This window comes from Acartia tonsa, chromosome 8 (genome assembly GCF_053477335.1).
Source record: "Acartia tonsa isolate MP-2025a chromosome 8, ASM5347733v1, whole genome shotgun sequence".
NCBI lineage: Eukaryota > Metazoa > Arthropoda > Copepoda > Calanoida > Acartiidae > Acartia > Acartia tonsa.
In genome coordinates, this window is record NC_137267.1 from 42,897,261 (window position 1) to 42,917,838 (window position 20,578).

The window sequence follows — 20,578 nt, forward strand, 5'->3', positions numbered from 1 at the left end:
AGACATAGTAAGGGAGACTTAGCTTTATGGTATGGTTAAAATCCTACACTATACAATGTGTATAAGTCAGACGTACGCACCATTCCTTGTTGTAGAGTAGCATATAAACAAATCTATTGATTGATAGTTTCAGTCTGAGACGTCCAAGCTATTTATTTTGAGGGAATCGAGTTAGGGGTTTCAAAGTTTTGAAGGGATAACCTAATGCAGCTAGTGGAAAAAATATCATATCATGCGTTATGTTGGAAGTATGAAGCAAATTTCAGATCTCAGTTTTCGCTATTTGATTTACTATTTTTCTCTATAAGATAAAAGCGATGCTTGCAAGATTATTTGATTTGCTATAATATTAAGATACATTTTCCTCAAATCGCGAAATTCGGGATCTGAAATTTGCGTCACCCTTCCAATTTAACGCATGACGGCGTATGATCGGGAGAAATGGCATTATTTTGTCCACTATCCTAATGCATTTTTAAATGTTTTTAGTGGGGTAAAATTTGGGCTTTCAAAAATTTGAGTGGGGTAAAAAGCCATTCACTCCCACCCTTGGACGTATATAATGACAGCAGACTGACATACAATCATAAGTTTAAGAGTAGTGATGCACAACAACAAAAATTAATTGTCCTTCGTTTGATAAATGACAATAAGCTCTCATCTTTTATTATAGAGCAAAGATACTTTATAATTCGTTGTCTCTTTAATATTATCAAAATATTATGAACTAGAAGTTACGCCCCTAGAGTCCTCTATAAGGGAAAGAGGGGGGTGGGGTTCTGGAACATTTTTTTTTCTAGGGACGATTTTCATTGGAAGGGTTGATGTGCTTTCCTTCAAAATAGTTTTAAACCTTTCCTGGACCTAAGAGAACTATAACAGTCCATCAGTTAGAGAGATTCTTCGCTACGCACAGACACACAAACAGAAAGACATCCTGTTACTTTCATATATAGATTGATAAACAAAAAATAAGGTTTAAAACGTAACAATGTCAACTCTTAGAAGCTAGTAAAAGTGGCTGACTCAGCTGACTGTAATTGACCAATGGTAAAATTTATAGTGGCCTCTCATTGGTTAATTTTTTTGACGTCATAATCTGAGTCAGCCACTTTTACTAGCTTCAACTCTTAAAGTCAGACTGAAAACCACTACATTTACTAAATATGGCAAATTCGACAAAATGATAAGGAAGGGGGGCGTTTCTGTGCTCGATATGCACTTTCGGGGAAAGTACACAGCTTATTGTTCATAGATATTGCTGCGCTACTTATTACCATTGTTGTATTTGTTTGTGAAATATGGTAATCAACAACTCTGATGATTCATTCCCCTTCCTTTTTATTGATATCTATAATACAAAGTAGAACGATGTTTGTCTGCCTGTTTGTTTGTTTGTAACGAAGGATCTCGCTGACCGCTGAACCGATCAGGTTCTCCTTAACAGGTCCCCGAGATTTTTTGCAATTAGATACAAACATATAACTAACATCATCTATCGGCGTAAAAAATATCTTTCATAATTAGCTGATTTTAAATTTTTTCTCATCCCTAGAGTCCTCTAGGGGCGTAGCCGCTAGATTGAAAATATGTTACACTTTAGTTCCTATAATTTATGTAAATTCCCTTTTCCAAACATAGCAACTTTAACAATCAAATCAATCATTTTATCTTGATATAAGTTTTAAGATTGACATTATATTCAATAATAGGCAATTACCCTCAATGTATATAATGAACCACTAAAAACCCCCTCATTACGACTTAAAACCTTTCCTTACCATCTTCCTAGTTTTTAAGGAGAATGCAAAAAATTTGTGTGTATCCCCCACCCTGCCCTCCCCACCCATCCTCCTTCATGTAAAATATTTTCATAGTTGCGGATATGGGGGGAGTATTGTGTGGTTCCGTAAAAAAATGGGGAACTAATATTTAAATGGGTTAAAATTAAAATCATATAACCAAAAATAAAGGTGTTCAATCAAGAAAGCAAAAGTTTTGCAAAAGTAACAAAACTTACTAAGCAGAATATAAATTTAAAGGTACAATAAAAAATGTATATAAACTGGCTGCAATGCACGAAGGACATACTAAAACTTGTAGGCCTTGATTATAGAGACACTTTGCTTAAGATATTGTACCTTGTTGTCCTAGTAATAAAAAGGATACAGATGTCGTCAAAAAGTTAAAACGCATGTTTTAAATGGACATACGAGGTCATCCGCCTACTAAAGTTTTTAATTGTATGTCCATATACGAATATCTCCATAATATTATTTTAGGTTTAACAATAATCCCTCCTTTTTAACAGATGTACTGAATTTTAGTTTCCGAAAGTGTTCCTAGCCTCCGCGTCTTATCTCAACATTTACTACTAGCTGAAAAAGCTTTAAACTTCCAAAAAAATCAAAATTTTGAATGTATAATGTATAAATCGTTTATGCATTATATAGCTTTTCCCTTTGACCAGAGTATCTTAACCCTTAACGGTCGGGGGGGGGGGGGGGGCCGCGTTGAACGCCCCCCCATCCGGTTTTTTCTATCTCATTTTCTGTGTGTGAAAGATAAAGAGCCCAAACTGCGTGACTTTTTAAGTTTGGGTATGACACATAACTGAGAGTTGGAATTTTTTTAAATATCTCCATCCTGGCGGGCACAGGATGCCAGCAAACCTGGCAGGGTCATCCAGGTAAAGAGCAAAAATATTTTTTTGACTTAAACAAAGCATTTTATCTTGCCAAAATACTAAAATATCCTCTAGTAGTACATCCTTATATGAAATACAGGTGTTCGAGTCAATTTCAGGTATGATCCTGCAGGTCCTGATCCTCCAGGTCTCCAGAAATCTTTAAAAGGCTCCTGTGGCCTCAATTTTTGACTTAGAGACTTCAAATTTTAAACTTAAGTTTTTCTTACATGTCTACATAACGTATTAAAATAAGATCCACAGCCGTTTTCCCGCCGACTGCCGACTGCAGCGGCTGGCAGCTGCCAAGTACAGCTGCGGCCGCTGAAATTTATATTTTGACATTTCAAATATAAAATTTACATAAAGATAAACATTTTCTGCAAAAAATTGTTCTTCTAGCTTCAAAAATAAGAAAATTACAGCCGTTTGAAATTAAGTAAAAAAGAACCTAAAAACAAAGGTTGTTAAATAAAAGGGTGAAGGAAGCAAAAATTGACTTTGACTTACTTAAGGTCGGAAATTCATCATAACACAGGGGACTTGTACAAAAAAATTAAGCCCTCTAGCTCTAATAGGAACTGAGATAATATGGGGGGGGCGTTGAACGCCCCCCCCCCCCGACTGATTAAGGTGCGGCAAGGGGCCCGACTGTTAAGGGTTAAAATAGGTTTCGCAATATTTGGGTTATCTGCTGTAGAGACACAACCCAATCTGTCCCGATTCTGTATCACTTTTGAAAAGTGCGATTCCTGTGACGTCATATAAAAAGGGAAGGGGGGAAGAAAATCTGTTGAAGAGATTTTCTTCCCCCCTTCCCTTTTTCTTTCCCAAAACGTATATGACATAACTGGAATCGCACTTTTCAAAGTGATACAAAATCAGGACAGATTGGGTTGTGTCTGCTGTAGACATTTGAAAATTATTGAAGAAATAGGCAATCCATTTTCAGCACATCTTTTAACACGATTATTTATCAGGGAGGAGGGGACATTGGACTGTAAAATACTCTGGTACCCAAACTCTTATAACTCCTTAATTATATTTTATTCTTTGGCTCAAAAACTTTGGGGGCTTTTAACAAATTTTTATTGGTTAGTTTCAATCTAGGATAGTGTCCAAACTTTTTTACCAATCATAGTTTTGTTTATTATTGTTGGGAATATAAATTAATTCATCATTTATTGTCTTATCCATAATGATTCCTAGTTTTATGCAAGTCCTATCAAAATTTTTTGAAACCATATCTATATGAAATAACCATGGTTTGACAGCCTCGCCTACAGCCTAGCGGCTGCAGCTGAGTATGGATTAAGGCTACTATGCCTTCGGATGTCTTCAATTTAGAAAGCGAAGCAACCCTATAATCTTGACCAGAAAGTCTGTAAGTTCATTTAAAACATGCTGATTTTTGAAAAATTTGACATTTTTTGTATGATATAATTATCCTATTCATCTGATTTTTAGAATACTGATTTCTAGGATATAAAAAGTATAATGTAATAAGCGAAGCGTCTCTATAATTAAGTCATAGAAAAGTAAGTATGCCCTTAAACAGTATCCTGTATTTAAGTAATTTTTGCAACAAATTTAATTAAAATTTTGTTAAAATTTATATATTCATATTCTCTTTATTCAGTTCGGACACTCTACAACTGTTAATGTTTGTTTGGCCTATCATTTCAAAGCTTAGATTTTATGGATGTTGTCATTCTTGTTGGAAGTTATTTTAATTATACTTGTTGATTATATTTATTTCAATAACTGTTGCATGAAAAAAGCATCCAGAGGGGTCTAATTATCTTAAAACACGGATAACAACATTCATAAAAGCTTAAAAGTTACCCAGGCAAGACAGACAGACAAACGAACATTAACAAATTAACAACTATTTGTCATTGAAGTTTTTACAAAAATTCCTTAAAAGTTTATCCCAAACTTATATAAATACAATATGAATTACTAGCGGATACGCCCCTAGAGGCCTCTAGTGGCACTTTAAATGTTTTTGTTTGTTAAAGTCTCTACGATAATTCTTTATGTACGATACCTCTTCATGTTACGTTGAAGTCTTCCATTTCTCTTGGGAGGGTGGTGATACCCTCCCCCAAAATAGTTATAACCTTCCCGGGACCCATGAGAATCTACCCTGTTAAGGAGAACCCGATCGGTTCAGCGGTTAGCGAGATCCTTCGGTACACACAGACACACAGACAAACAAACATCCTGTTACATTAGTATAAGGATACCTAATGGTGATGGTAATGATTATAGAGTTTCATTGCTTTCTAAATTGTACCTAACTATTACAGGAATTATCATACTAGGTTTAAAATGGATAGGACAATTAATGATAAGGGTAATCCGTAACAGACGTACGGACTGATTTTAATTTTAGACAAGCTTAGTTTTCAACGAAAAGAAATATTTTTTTTGTGGGGTTTCTTTGGTTGTTTAACTCCCCAAGAGCTCAAAACCACTACAGGACCAGGATTACTATGAGGGCAGACAGACAGACAGACATCGTACTACTTTGTATTAATTTTGTTTTAAAATTTTGTTCTTGCTTTATAATTTAAACAAAAAAAGTTGGAACAGTTTTGTAAAAGAAAAAAAGGATGACAACATACATATGTAGCGAAGCACAAAAATAAGTTCACAAATGTTCAAACGTACAAAATAAGTTTTGGAGCGGATGTTCAGAAGTCATGAAAAAGAGAGATAAAAAGTGGGGTTGAAAACCTTGAAAAAATAACAATATATTTATATTGTCTATCCATTGACATTGAGCCTATGTATACAACTAGCGCATACGCCCCCTAGAAGCCTCTAGGGGCACTTAATGTAGGAGGGAGAAAAGTCGACCTCATCTCATTTTAAATTTGAGTTTCAAAAGAGTAAAAAAATATTTTTTTTTTGGGGGGGGGGGGGTTGAAGACACCCTCCCCAAAAATAATTAAAAACCTTCCCAGTACCTATAAGAAGCTTCACTGTAAAGGAGAACAATATCAGTACAGCGGTTAGCGACATCCTTCGGGACAAAAAAAACGCTTACTACTTTATATTATAGGATATCAGGTAGGAAAGAGACATTGGGCTGTTTGTTACAATAGTCCCCAAGGTCTTATAATAACGTTTTCTTAATCGTTGGCTTAACAATCATGGGGACTATATTTGAATTTTGATTGGTTGGTTCATTTAGTTGAGTGTCCAAACATTTCAACCACTAATTGTAATCTACAGAAGGCCTAATTTTGTGTATCATCATTGGGGAAGTACATCAATTTATCGGCTATTGTCTCATCCCTTCAGATCTTTTGGTCAATATTAAAAATCAAAAGGATTACGGACGGACGGACATACAGACATATTGAATTATAGATTAGCTTTGCTACTAACAAAGCAACATGCTTATTACTCTTTACAGACTAAATACCACGAACTGTAAGGGATATTTCTTGTACAATTACCACAAAATGCTAGGGTTTTTAATAATTTTTTAATAGATTTTAAATATGGGGTAGGGCAGCTTTTTGTTTGTTTATTAAAAGCGAAGCTTTTTTTATAATTAGGGTCGGTCCGTCTGTCCGTCCGTACGTCCGTCCGTCCGTAACGGATAGCTTTTTTCGTTAATTTAGGCATGTTAAAATTGTCCTATCAATTTCAAGTTTTGCATGGTGATTCCAAGGTATAAGCGAAGTAACTCTATAATCAAGTCCTAAATATGTAAGTATGTCCATAAACATTATCCTGTATAAAGCAATTTTTCAACAAATTTACTTACAATTTTACTTCGACTTTTACACATTTATATTCTGATTAATCAGTTCTGACACAATATAAGTGTTCATGTCCGTTTGTCCTACCGTTTCAGTGCTTCGCTTTTATGGATGTTGTCATCCTTATTTGTAAGATTATATTGGCCAATTAGGCCCCGTAGATGTTCAGCATACAAAACTTTTTGGTTCAATTGTTTTGGCACTATCATTTTGGTGCCAATCAATCCAATGTCGATAACCCCAAAGTTTTGTAGCCAACGAATAAGATAAACTTTGAGTACACCAGTGTAATTTACAGTCCAATGTCCCGACCCTCCAGCTGTGAATCCCTGTAGCGTCGTCTAATTATAAATGTTTGTAAAAATAAATCTGAGTTACAGATGATATGGCACGCACACGCTTACACACACACACGCACTCACAAACACACACACACACACCAACACACACACACAAACACACTGACACACACTCCGACACACACACACGAACACATTTTTAAACCATGAGTAATTACAGACCTGTATACAGACGTGCGTTGATTTCAGGGATCTAAAGGGATAAGACAATGGGCGATGAATTAATGTACATCTCAAATAGTAGTTGAACAGTTTGAAAATATCCAATTAAATTTCAAAAAAAAGTTGCTAAAGTTTTTGAGTTGGGTTATGTTTAGTACGGTAGACAATGCTTATACAATATACATGTTTTTTTTTTGGGGGGGGGGGGTGTGCCCCCCCCACTCATTTTAAATTTTAGTTAAAAAAAATTAGAATTTTTTTTTGGGGGGGGGTTCCTTTTTTGGGGGGGTTAAGGGTGCCCCATCTCCCAAGAAAATAGTTATAAACCTTCCCGGGACCTATGAGAAGCTACCCTGTTAAGGAGAACCTGATCGGTTCCGCGGTTAGCGAGATCCTTTGGTACAGACACACAGATACACAGACACACAGATACACAGACACACTGATACACAGACACATAGATACATAGACACACAGATACACAGACACACAGATACACAGACACACAGACAAACAAACATCCTGTTACTTTAGTATAAGGATTATAAATCCTATGGCGTTCTACTTAAGAAATGTTCCCCAAGTACATATGTCCACCTGAACGTTGGTCACACTGGTACTTTGGTCCCTCAAGTACTTTTGTCTGTGCACCCTCAAAAACTCTGGGGACTTTTATCATATTTTGATTGGTTCTAAACTTTTAGAAATACTGAATGGATATTTGTGTTTATCATAATTGGGGTTGTAAATCATTTTATTATCAAGCCTTTTATTATTTATTTAAATTTAATGTATTTTATAAATTTTGGAAATACATACATTAAAAAACATAAGCATTTAACTTATGTAGGAGCCGATAAAGTCACATTTCTTTCATAGCATTAGGGACTGATGGACAAAGTAAGTTATAGAGTAGCTTCTGTACTAAAACATTCCCAAAATTGTATTAATTTCTTCCTTACTACTAAATCACCCTTTTTTGGCATTCTTTAATTTAAATGTAGGTGTATAAAAGATATTTAAATTGTACATAACATTTAAATTATTGGATATGCAAAGATTTCTGGTGATTTCCCACAAAGTGCCGGTTGAGCACTAGTACCCCCACCCCTTTTTTTGAAAGAAAGTCTGTTAGAGTTTTTGTGACGCATTGCCATTGTAACTTGGTAACAATGGATTTTTTTTATTACTTGGATCTTACACCAGATTATCATGTACTACAATAAAGTGAAACTTGTAGCAGGATGAATTAATGATCCCTTAAATTACCCCCTTTATTCCATCCCCTCCTACTGGATGATCGAACTGACCAATAATTAATGTCAGTGTTAGCAACCTAAATTAACGACAATTATTCCCCTGTCATAATATCCACGAATATTCCATATTTCTACATTTTAGTAACTTAAGGCCCTATTTATAGAAAAGTCTAGCTTTAGAAAAGTTGTTATAGAAAAAAATTTAAATCACTCTCTTTATTTTAAATGCACAAGTATCAGACAACAATGTGAATTTTTATTGAAAAAATATGCAACAATATTACAGATTTTCCAAACAGGCATTAATGGGATAGGCAAACATTTGCAGTTTAAGGTAATTTTTCTTGAAGTGGCTTGCTGAGCACAAGAACTCTCATCTTATTTTGAAATAAATTTTAAAAAGGGTAGGGGAAGGGGAGTATTTCGTTTTTTTGTTTATTACTATAGGTTCGGATAGGTTACTTTTTATTGGGTACTTGGTAGCCCCGCATAGTTAGGGCACCGCATTTATGAGCCCCACAGGGTTAGGGAGCTAGGCATGGGAGAAAAAAAACATTCCACCCTTATTTTCTATTTATTTCTGAATATTTTTATCCAAGTTTTGAAACTTACAGGACAATTTTAACATGACTAAAATAAAGATTTTAGCTACTTGTCTCTTTTCATGTCCTCTACTGATTGAAGTGATACTTGAAGCTTGCTAAATTAACTATACTTACTCTACCCCATTCCTTTCCGTCCTACTGAATGAAAAAACTGATCAATAAATAAGGTCCATAATGGCAACATAAATTAAAGACTTATTTTCCGCTGTCAATAGATCCACGTAAATTCTATATTCATTGATAGTACTGACTCGGGGCATATTTAGCGGTGTAACCAGATTTTACCAATTTTTTTTATCTCTTATTAACTTTTTGTGTTTATTTTCATGTCTACACAATTTAACACGTTTACCTAATTTGAAAGCAGCTGTGCTACTCTACAACTCTGTTGGTAAATTTTTGGTAGTACAAATATCATATTTTTCCCTTAAAGTCGTAAGCCGATCGAACTAAAAAACCGCATTCATTTATTTTGAAAGAATGATATAATATGTAATAGGGGGGCATTTTTTCACTCGTGTGTTTTTTTAGTTTAGGTTAGGTTAGGTCATATTTGTACAGGGTAACCCAGAAGAGTTACGGATCCGCTGATATAGGCCTCGCAGCATTATATGTACGGTAGGAACTTTGATGGAAACTTGAAAACAACTTTTTCCCTTTAAATTAAATGGCGAAATTTTGATTTCTTGTGTGTACTTTTTTTATAATAAATTTATAACTTCATTCTTTTGTTGTTTAAAATATGTTCCAGTTGGTCTTCTTATAGATGTTTTAATCCTTGTCTATTTGTTTGTTAAAAAAACTGACAAAAGTGAGAAAAAATGGCTGGCCGCAATGTTGGCGGCCACAGGCGGATTTCGTAAGTGTTGCTCACTTGCAGGGAATCAAAGGGATAACCCAATGACCGATAAATTCATAAACAATCACATTGATGAAAATTACCCTTATGTAAGTTACAATTAGTGGTTTAAACGTTAGGACACTCAACCTAATTAACAAACCTATAACAATAAATGTAAAGTCCCTTAAGTTGTTAAGCCAAAGTTGTTATTATAAAACTTTGGGGTCTAGTGCAATAAAGAGCCCAATGTCCCCTCCCTCCCTGGCTCACTTGACTCACCACCATTCAATCACAGGAGGGAATTTGAAGTAATTACAGTTTCAGGGATCTAAAGATAAGACAATGGCTGATAAATTGATGTACATCCCCAATGATGATACATGAAGTTACCCATTCTGTAGATTACATTAGTTTTTAAAACTCAAATGAATGAACCAAACAATCCAATAAAAGTCCCCAAAGTTTTATAGCCGACGAATAAGAAAAAGTTATTACAAAACTTAGAGGACAGGTGAAATAAACAGCTCCCTGTTACAGTTTAATTGCCTTATATATTTTTCGGCAGACTAGCAACTTTTTCGCTTCTAGCATCTAGTATTTGAGGGTGTAAAAAAACTATCCTAAAATTGTTATTTAAAATAAAATAGCATAAACACATTAGAATTGAAGATTTAATTTGTTTCTTGGTAACATATCTAATAACATATACAAACATGTAATGGGCTTTAATATACTGAAGTCTATTCAAGTTACCCACCGTGAGCATGGGATTAGAGCAATGACCGTAAAATAAATTGATGACAAATACTTGGCAGTAAAAATTGAATCGGCCAGTTGTCTTTTTGTCTTTCAGATGTAAGGTGCTTTCCAGCAAAGTGCTTGCCGAGCAATAAAATCCCACCCCTTTATTTTTTAATTAAATTAAATAAGGGGGAGGTATCTGTGGGGCTACCCAGTACCCAACAAAACCTAACCTACCCTCACATTGAACAAACAAACTAAAAACTATTCTACCTCCCATTAATTAGAATTTATTTGAAAACAGGGAGTTGTGAGGGTTCTCAACAGGGCACTTTGAGGGAAACCGACGATGTAGTCGTAGAATATGTAGAAGATATTTGCATGTAGTTTTAGAATGTACAAACTATTAATACCAAGAATTGGTCATTAACAAAATAGTACTTTTTTAACATTAAAAACATAGCTTGATTGTTGCAATGTTTTTTTTAAGTTGTACAGTGTCGCGCCTATAACATCTAGGGTAAGGACGAAGGGGATTTAAAACTAAATAATCTATATCAGCCAGGGAGGGAGGGGGCATTGGACTGCTTATTGCACTATTCCCCAAAGTCTTAAAATAACGTTTTCTTATTCGTTGGCTTAATAACCTTGGGGAGTGGGACTTTTATCGAATTTTGATTGGTTGATTCATTAAGTTGATTGTTCAAGCGTTTTGACCACTAATTTCAATCTACAGAAGGGGTAATTTTGTGTATCATCATTAGGATGTACATCAATTTATCGTCAATTGTCTTATCCCTAAAGTTCTCTGAGTCGTTATGGTGATCTTAAGCAGCTAATGAACATGAAATAAATAAGATTGCTTGCGATAATTTTTTTTTCTTTTCTAACTGTAAAGTAAATTTGTAAATATTTGGTTTGAAACTTTATATTCCGTAAAGAATTTGTTTTTTAGTTTACTTTGTAATTTTGATAATAGAGTTAATCTAGAGACACATCCTCTAAATCAGCCAGTCAGTGCATGGAAGTAAATCCGGGACCATTGCTTTGGTTGAAATTGTGTAGAGATTTTGTTAGGAAAGGGCATATTTGTTACATTTCGTTCGGCTAATTAGTTAGCTATAAATAGTCGCATTTCTTAAAAAAACTTTTTTGGGTGCATATATATATCGCATGATAATTTCTTTCCTAGTATAGTGTGAAGCACATGACAAAACATAGCGTGTGAAAAGATGATGAATACTAAGTTTGACGAATTTTTGGGTCAAATGGACCATGTAGATATATTATGTCTATTTTTTGAATTAGATATGCTAGTAGCAGCGCCATTAGCTTCTATGGGGGATGTCAAAGGTAGTTTTTTAGTAGCGAAGCTACTCTATAATTCACTTTGTCCGTCAGTCAGTCCGTCAGTCAGTCAGGCCGTAACGCTATGGGGGAAATGGGATTTACTCAGCTCCTATAAAAGATAGAATGCTGAAATTTTTTGACAACATTCCTATTAATAAGGAGCACAATTAACTATGAAACATCAATGGCGGTCGGACCGCTTTTTTAGCAGGTTTTAGGCTATTTTTGTATTTTTAACATTTTTCTCCATATCTTTGGTGTTTATGGTCCGATTTCCAAAACTTTTTCAGTTATAGAAATCAAAATTAAGTTTCCTGTCTTTTAAAGAAAACAACTATGACGGTCAGACTACCTTTAAACAGGTTTTAGGCTATTTTTGTATTTCACATTTTTGTCCATATCTTTGGTGTTTATGGTCCGATTTCCAAACAATTTTCAGTTATAGATATCAAAATTAAATTTCCTATCATATAAAGAAAACAACCATGACAGTCAGACTGCATTTTTGCAGGTTTTTGACTATTTTTAATTTTTTCCTTATTTTTCCATTTCTCTTATGTATATAGTCCGATTTTCCAATTTTTTTAAGTTAGGGATATAAAAATTAAATTTTCTGTCGTTTTAAGAAAACAACCGTATTCCCGTCATCCTTGTTTACTTATTTTTTCGTTGAAAAATGGAGATTTTGAGGGATTTTAGTAAGAGAGGTTTTTATCGTGTAGTGAGGGATCATTGTGCTTTAAATTACACTGGTACCCAAAGTTTTATAACCATGTTATCTTATTCATTGGCTCAAAAAAGTTTGGGTACTTGTATTAAATTTTGATTGGTTGGTTCCAAACAATTAGTGTCAAAACTTTTCAACCAACAATTTAACTACTTTTTTTCATTGTCAATTAAAAGGATATATTTAGCTATGATTATTATATTTTACATTAAAAATACTACAATAATGATTTAAAATAAAAAATGACATTTTAAATAACCTTTGGTTTTAAAATTATCATCGATTTCTAATTATACAAATTAAGCATTGAAAGGTCAAAATGAAAATAAATTTAAAATCATATTTTAACTTTTGTTAAATCTAATAGTACTTTATTTTGATTAGTTTGTTCATTAAGTTGAATGTCCAAACGTTCCAACCACTAATTGTAATATAAATAAGTGGAAATTTTGTTTTTGTCATTGGGAATGTACATTAATCCATTGTCCATTATCTTATTCCTTCATTTTGGGTGGGTTAATCCACAAAGAGAGATTGAGTCTCTGCGAAAATAGCATAAAACCTGACAAGGACCAATTATAAATCTAAAATTCTAGACCTTTTGGAAAATTGGTTTTCGAGTTCTTACTGATCGAACATGTACAAATGCAAAAATCCATCAATTTTCTTTTATGTGCATAAATCAAGCTGTATATGAATAGAAATATATGTGTATAAGTCAATAATTCCAGGGAAATAAAGGGATAAGACAATTGCCGATAAATTGTTATACTGTACATCCCCAAAAAATTACCTCTTCTATAGATTAAAATTAGTGGTTGAAACGTTTGAACACTCAACTGAAATAATCAACTAATTAAAATTCACCAAAGTCCTCAAAGTTGTTCAGCTAACGAATAAGAAAACGTTAGGATAAAACTGTGGGGACTAGTATAATTAATAGATCATTGTTCCCTCTCTCTCTGATCAAATATATATTTGTTTAAGTCAATAATTCACAGTCTTTCTTTGGGATAAAGGGTTATAAATTATTGTACCTCCCAATCAATATATACAAAATTACCACTTTTGTATATAATTATCGCTAAAAAAGTGTTAAAAGTATTACTTTAAACAACCAAATCAAAACTTTAAAAAATATTTATTGTTCATTGTCCCCTACCTCCCTGGTCTTTCTATAGGCTTCATCAAGTCCGCGCGACTTTGTCCAAACTTATATTAGCAGTTGACAATCCAATTCACTTTCAACAATACTCGCACTCCGCTTTTTTTTCTCCAGGGAACAAGGTGACATTGGACTTATTTAGAATACTGATTGGTTGGTTCCAAACTAATAGTGTCCTAACTTTTCAACCAGAAATTTTAATCTATAGATAGAAGTGGTAACTTTGTATATCATCATTTAGGATGTAAAATAATTTGTTGTCCCTTTGATGTGTTCCCTTAAGATCTCTGGCTAATAAATGTATAAGTAAAGAGGTATAATCTAAATGTCCCAAATTTTCGTCTGCTTATCTGCTACATTTTTTTGATGAAATAAAACGCAACTTTGCTGTTGTGATAACCTGTTTTATTTGAAAGCACCCTTTTATTACAAAACCTTTGTTCAAACTGATTATGATGATAAGTGTCGCCCTGTTTATGGGCCAATGCAATCAGATTACCCTATTTATTTAATATCAGACATACAATCGGTTCGATACAGTGTTGGCTAGATCCGAACCTGAATCCTCTCCGACAGCAAGCGACTTATGTTGCATTGTCCTGTATATTTGCGAAAATATCTATGCAGATATAATATTTGCACGGATGTAATATAACACCTTCTTTCTATAGTGTATCATTTACATATAAAGGTTAACGATTTATTTCTGCAATATATGTATATAAAACAGGGATAAGAGAATAGAAAATAGGTTAGAATAAAAATAATAGTTTAAGCAGCTTATAGTGCCTTATGAAAAAATGACGTCATATAATACAAATAACTAATGATAGGCAAGTATAAGTGGTAATTGACCAATGATAGGTCAACTGCTTTGTTACTTTTATGCAAGATGAATGCAGTGACTTGTTTAATTTCTATTTTTGTGACGTCACATATGAAACTTTGCGTTGTCCCCATGACGATGTCATAAAAACCTATGCGTAGGTGTCTCTCCCAAGTTCCTTTGACTTTAAGACTTTTTTTTTAGATTAAAAGAATTACTTTCTTGTTATTAACATCACACAAAAAAGCCCTTTTTATCCAGTCATTGCAGTTAATAAAGAATATTGGTTTTGTACAGGGCACGACCGACTGTGGTAAAGGGCATGACCGACTGTGTATTTAAATGTCACCTAATAACCCGCAGCCGCGCAGCTTCGGTTAAGAATGCTTCAATAATACTTTAGACACTTCTTGATTGAACCAACTAATCAAATTATGATAAAAGTAACCATTGTTATTATCCAACGGATGTTAGAGTGTTTGTAAAACTTTGGATACATGTTTAATGGTTTTGTTTTCTGAATAGTTAGCTTAATAACTTTGGGGACTTTTAATGAATTTAGATTGGTTGGTTCATTAAGTTGAGTGTCCAAACGTTTTAACCACTATTTGTAATCTACACTAGTTGTAATTTTGTGCATCATCATTGAGGTTGTACTACAATATTTTATCTGTCATTGTCTTATCCTTTAAGATCCCCGATACACTATACATATTTATTGACAAGAAATATTATGTACCAGGGATCTGAAGAGATAAGACAATGGCCAATAAATTTATGTACATACCTAATGATGACACATAAAATTACCCCTTCTGTAGATAAAAATTAGTGGTTGATCCAATAAATCAATATTTACTAATGTTCCCAGAATTATTAAGCCAACGAATTAGAAAAACGTTGTTGTAAAACTTTGGAGACTAGTGTAATAAACAACCCATTGTCTTCTCTCTCTCTCTCTGATTATGTACAGATATAGATAACGAGCTAGATTTCAACTCAAAAGTTACAGATTATCATCTTGAAAATAAAAAGGTATGACACGATGATGCTATTAATCTTTCAAAAAATGAAGGATCTATCAAGGAGGGAGGAGTCATTGTACTGTATATTGTCATGGTACTCAATGTTGTATTTGGTTAAATTTGGTTGATTACAAGCTATTATTGGCCAACCTTTTATGCCTAAAATTCAATTTGAAGAAGGGCTTATTTTGACTATCATCATAAGGGCTGCATATCAATTGTCTTTTCCCGTAAGAACATTAAATATTTTCTTTTTACTGGTTTTTGTTTACTGTTCTTTTCATTTAAAATATTTGACTTAGACACAATTTTTAGGTGTAAAAGTTGAGGCCATAATGTTTTTCTTGCAATAAAATATCCCGCCCTGATTTGAATAGGAAATATATTTTGAAAGATTGATTGATAATATTTCTATTGAGATCATTCATAATCACAGGGATCTAAAGGGTTAAGACAATGGACGATAAATTGATATACATCCCCAATTATTATACACAAAATTGCCCCTTCTGTAGGTAGGTACAAATTATTTGTTGAAAAGTTTGGACACTATTTCCTAAGATTTTAGTCAACATATGAGTGTTTAGGGTAAAGTATGATTTTCATTTCAATCCCCCCTACCTCCGGAAAAAAAGGACTGTACAGCTGTTGCAAGCCGTTTTTTGTTCATTTTTTCTTATACAACAACTTTTTATTCTTGAAATACTCACCAATATGCTGCGTATTACTTTTAATATGCAAATATTATAAGAGTTAAAATGTACGCATACAAAGATTTGGGTTAAAACGATTTATCAAAAAAGCACATCACTTGCGGCTACGCATCCAGAGGCCCTTGAGTGGGAGTCCTTTTTTTACTATTTAGGAGATCTCTCTAGAGAGGTTGGTGGTACCCTTACCCAAACGAGTTTAAAACCTTCCTAGATCCTTGAAAGCTCCAGTGTAAAGGAAAAACACTTCAGCGTTTAGCGTTCGGTAAACACAAACAAACAAACTAACATCCTGATACCTTATTCTATACCTTATAACATAGTATCTTTTTGTCCTAGGAATTATTATTATTATTACAAAAATCAGATGAATAAGATGATTAAATCATACTTAATTGTTATAGAAATCATCCTTTTTAAAAACGATAGTACAATTCGGTGGGACCCTAATTATAGAAAAGCCTCGCTTTTAAAACTGTAGAAAACATTCATAAGCAGATCATTAACACAAGTCATCAAGAAATACTTAAAAAGAATCTCCAAAATTAGATTTTTTTAGTAAAAACTAGCTTTTTTATAATTCAGATTGGTACGTACGTCCGTCCTTATCGTTGATATTATGCAAGTTAGAAGTGTCCTATCAATTTCAAGCTTGGCCTAATGATACCTGTAACAATTTTGTGTTATTTAGAAAGCGTAGCAACTCTATATTTGTTTCTAGAAAGACCGTTCGTAAATTATTATGGCATTCATTTAATATAAAATATAATGATTCTTTTGACAACAATGTAAAATGATATAAGCGAAGAATATCTATAATAAAGTCCTAATAATGTAACTATGTCCTTCATAAATATTTTTGTTATAAAAATAGAAAAATTTCTAAATATAAGAGTTTCTTCTTAAATAGTGTGTGAAGCCTAAAAAAAACATTAAAATATGTAAAAAGGGTAATTATCTTATCTTAAATCTATTGTTTCTTATACTAGATTTTTCTTGTGTTTTATTGGACAATTTTTTTAAATACCATTTTTTATGGCGATCCGAAATTGTAAAAAAAAGTTACTTTTCTGTTGCTGTGGTTAATCAATAAAAATATTGAAAGCCGTGTAGCTGCGGCTGATATATAAAGTCGCCATTACTCGGAATGTTTTAGCAGCGGCGGTTTACTTGCAGCTGCTTTTTATATAATGTTTATTGCGTGTTTGGCAGCTGTCAGTGGTTCACATCGACTATAAGGCTTTAATACAAATGTAATGGCTGACACAATATTGACATGCTATTATAAAATACTAGCGGCTTCGCCCCTAGCCTCTAGGGGCTTTGCCCCAAGAGGTTTGATCAACCTAATTTTTCGTATTTTAGATTTTTTTTGGAGGAGGGATATTTTTAATTTTTTTGGGGGGTTGGGGGTGTACCACACCTCAAGAAAATAGTTATAAACCTTCCCGGGGGCTATGAGAAGCTTCCCTGTAAAGGAGAACCCGATCGGTTCAGTAGTTAGCAAGATCCTTCGGTACAAACAAACAAACAGACAGACATCGTTCTACTTTGTATTATAGCTATTTGGTTGCCTATATTTTCATCGACTTATAACTTTAATTAAAAGAAGTCATAAGACATAATAATGACACTATATCTACATATACTATATTGACAAAATAACGCCATGATTTTTTAATTATACATTCAATCTTTTGCAAGTGGGCTAAGACAAGGACCTACCTAATATAATAAATAAATATTGGAAAAGAATTAAATTAATGAAAGCATGTATTTTATAATTCACAATATAATCAAGTAAAAATCTATTGAAAAATCATTTATCTGTAATTTTCCTTATCTTATTGAATTGATTGAATCATAATTGAAATTTAAAATTTTTGAAAAGAACGTGTATATCATTATCAAACAATAATTACATTTTAATAAGCATTTACACAAACTTGAAAATTAATGTATTTTTATTGTCAGCATAACTACTCTACAATTCATAAATACTAACTAACTTTTACGGGTACCTAGCCAACGAAGTCTTAAGAATCTGGGAGGGAGAGGACATTGGAATGTAAATTACACTGGTACCCAAAGTTTTATAAACATGTTGTCTTATTCATTTGGTCAAAAAACTTTGGATATTGAATATTGATTAGCTGGTCCAAAACTTGTAATGTCCAAACTTTTTAACCAATGGATTTAATCTACAGGAGGGTTATTCTTGTTTATTATCATTAGAGACCTTTGTGCTTTGTTATCCTTGATTTTTTTGTTGTCTAGATTAGCTGTCAAAGAGTTGATATTATACACAATTGCTTTTAATAGCGTATGTAATAATTTCAGTCAGGGATCTAAAGAGATAAGACAATGACCGATAAATTGATGTATATATTTCCAATGTTAAAACACAAAATTAACACTTCTGTAGATTGAATTAGTGGTTAAAACGTTTAGACAACTTAATAAACCAACTAATCAAAATTAATTAAAAGTCCCCATAGTTCTTTGGCTAACGAATAAGAAAACGTTATTGTAAAACTTTGGGGACTAGTGCAATGAACAGCCCATTGTCCCCTCTCTCCCTGAATAATTACAGTAGCTCTAAAATGAACAAATGAACAATAACACTTGTAGCAACTTGAAAAGTAGAATATTAATTTAAAAGTCTAATCGAAGTTGTATGTAAATTTGTTGCAAATTTGATATTTTCTTCTAAGAGAGCGTTTTTTAATAGCAAAACTCTATAATTTACTTTGACTGTCCCTCATTCCGTCCACTTTGAAATGTGATTTTCTCTTCTGCTATTTAAGATTGACTACTGATTTTTTGGTGAATATACCAATGAGCATCCTGTATACAAATTACTTGGTCCGTTGATCTAACAGTTATTTTTTTTTAGTAGCGAAGCTACTCTATAATTCACTTTGTCCGTCAGTCCGTCCGTCCGTAAAGCTATGGGGGAAATGGGATTTACTCAGCTCCTATAAAAAATAGAATGCTGAAATTTTTTGACAACATTCCCATTATTCAGGAGCACAATTGACTATAAAACATCATTTGCGGTCGGACCGATTTTTAGCAGGTTTTAGGATATTTTTATATTTTTCACATTTTTTTCATATCTTTGGTGTTTATGGTCTGATTTTCAAAATTTTTTCAGTTATAGATATCAAAATTAAATTTCCTGTCGTTTAAAGAAAACAACCATGAAGGTCAGACTGTCTTTTTGCAGTTGGCTATTTTTAAAGTTTTCACGTATTTTTCCATATCTTTTCAAAATTTTTTCAGTTATAGATATCAAAATTAAATTTCCTGTCATTTAAAAATCTTTAGCGGTCAGACTGCCTTGTAGCAGGTTTTTGGCTATTTTTATATGTTTTACATATTTCCCCATATCTTTGGTGTTTTTGGTCCAATTTTCAAACCTTTTTGGGATATCAGTTTCAAAATAATTCTTCCCTTTGTTATGAGCACTTAAAATTTACTTGTACGTATTCTCATCCACGATTTTTTAGATTCGATTCGATTAGATATTTATTTTATGACACACATAACAAGTAAAAATAATAACAGTATTATAATACAGGTATTAAATATTCATATACAAACAAAAAAAATTGAATATGAATAAAATATTAAGGACAGATCAAATAATAATTATATACAGTGTCAAAGGACTAAACAATCTCGTGAGAGGTAATATTGGATAGCCTTTGCAATAGATGATATACAAGTTTAAAGAAAAAAAAATAGGAATATGAAACAACAACAGAAATTAACTAAAAGGATTATATTTCATTCCAATGTGAAAATGAGGGAGTGAGGAAGGGTGTATGTGAGAGGACTAGAACATTAGATATTAAATTTTTTAAAAGATAAAATTGATAATAGATGAAGTATGGAGTTAAAGCTATTACTTAATTTAAATTTCTCAAAAGACATGAGCGGCATAAAATTCTATTACATGTGGTTACAATTCTATTTATTAGGCACTTTTTAAGCTTGCTTATAAATTGCTTTTTAGTCAAACTATTTCTTATATTGTCAGTATCATTAAAATTATTCCATAGAGTTGGTAAGGAACAGTAAGGTAGTCTTTCAACTAGAGAAATGCGAGAAGCAGGTATAGTTAGATTATCATCATTTCTAAGATTATAATTGGCAATTAAATCACCCCTACGGGGCCACATGTTGTTAAAAGACCTAGGCAATAGATCGTTTTTGTATTCATACATAAGCTTAAGTTTAAAAAAGATACACAAAGAGTCAAAAGGTAGAATTTGAAGATTTTTAAAGATCAGACCAGAGTGACCATAATATGTTGCTTGTTTTATACATCTTACAGC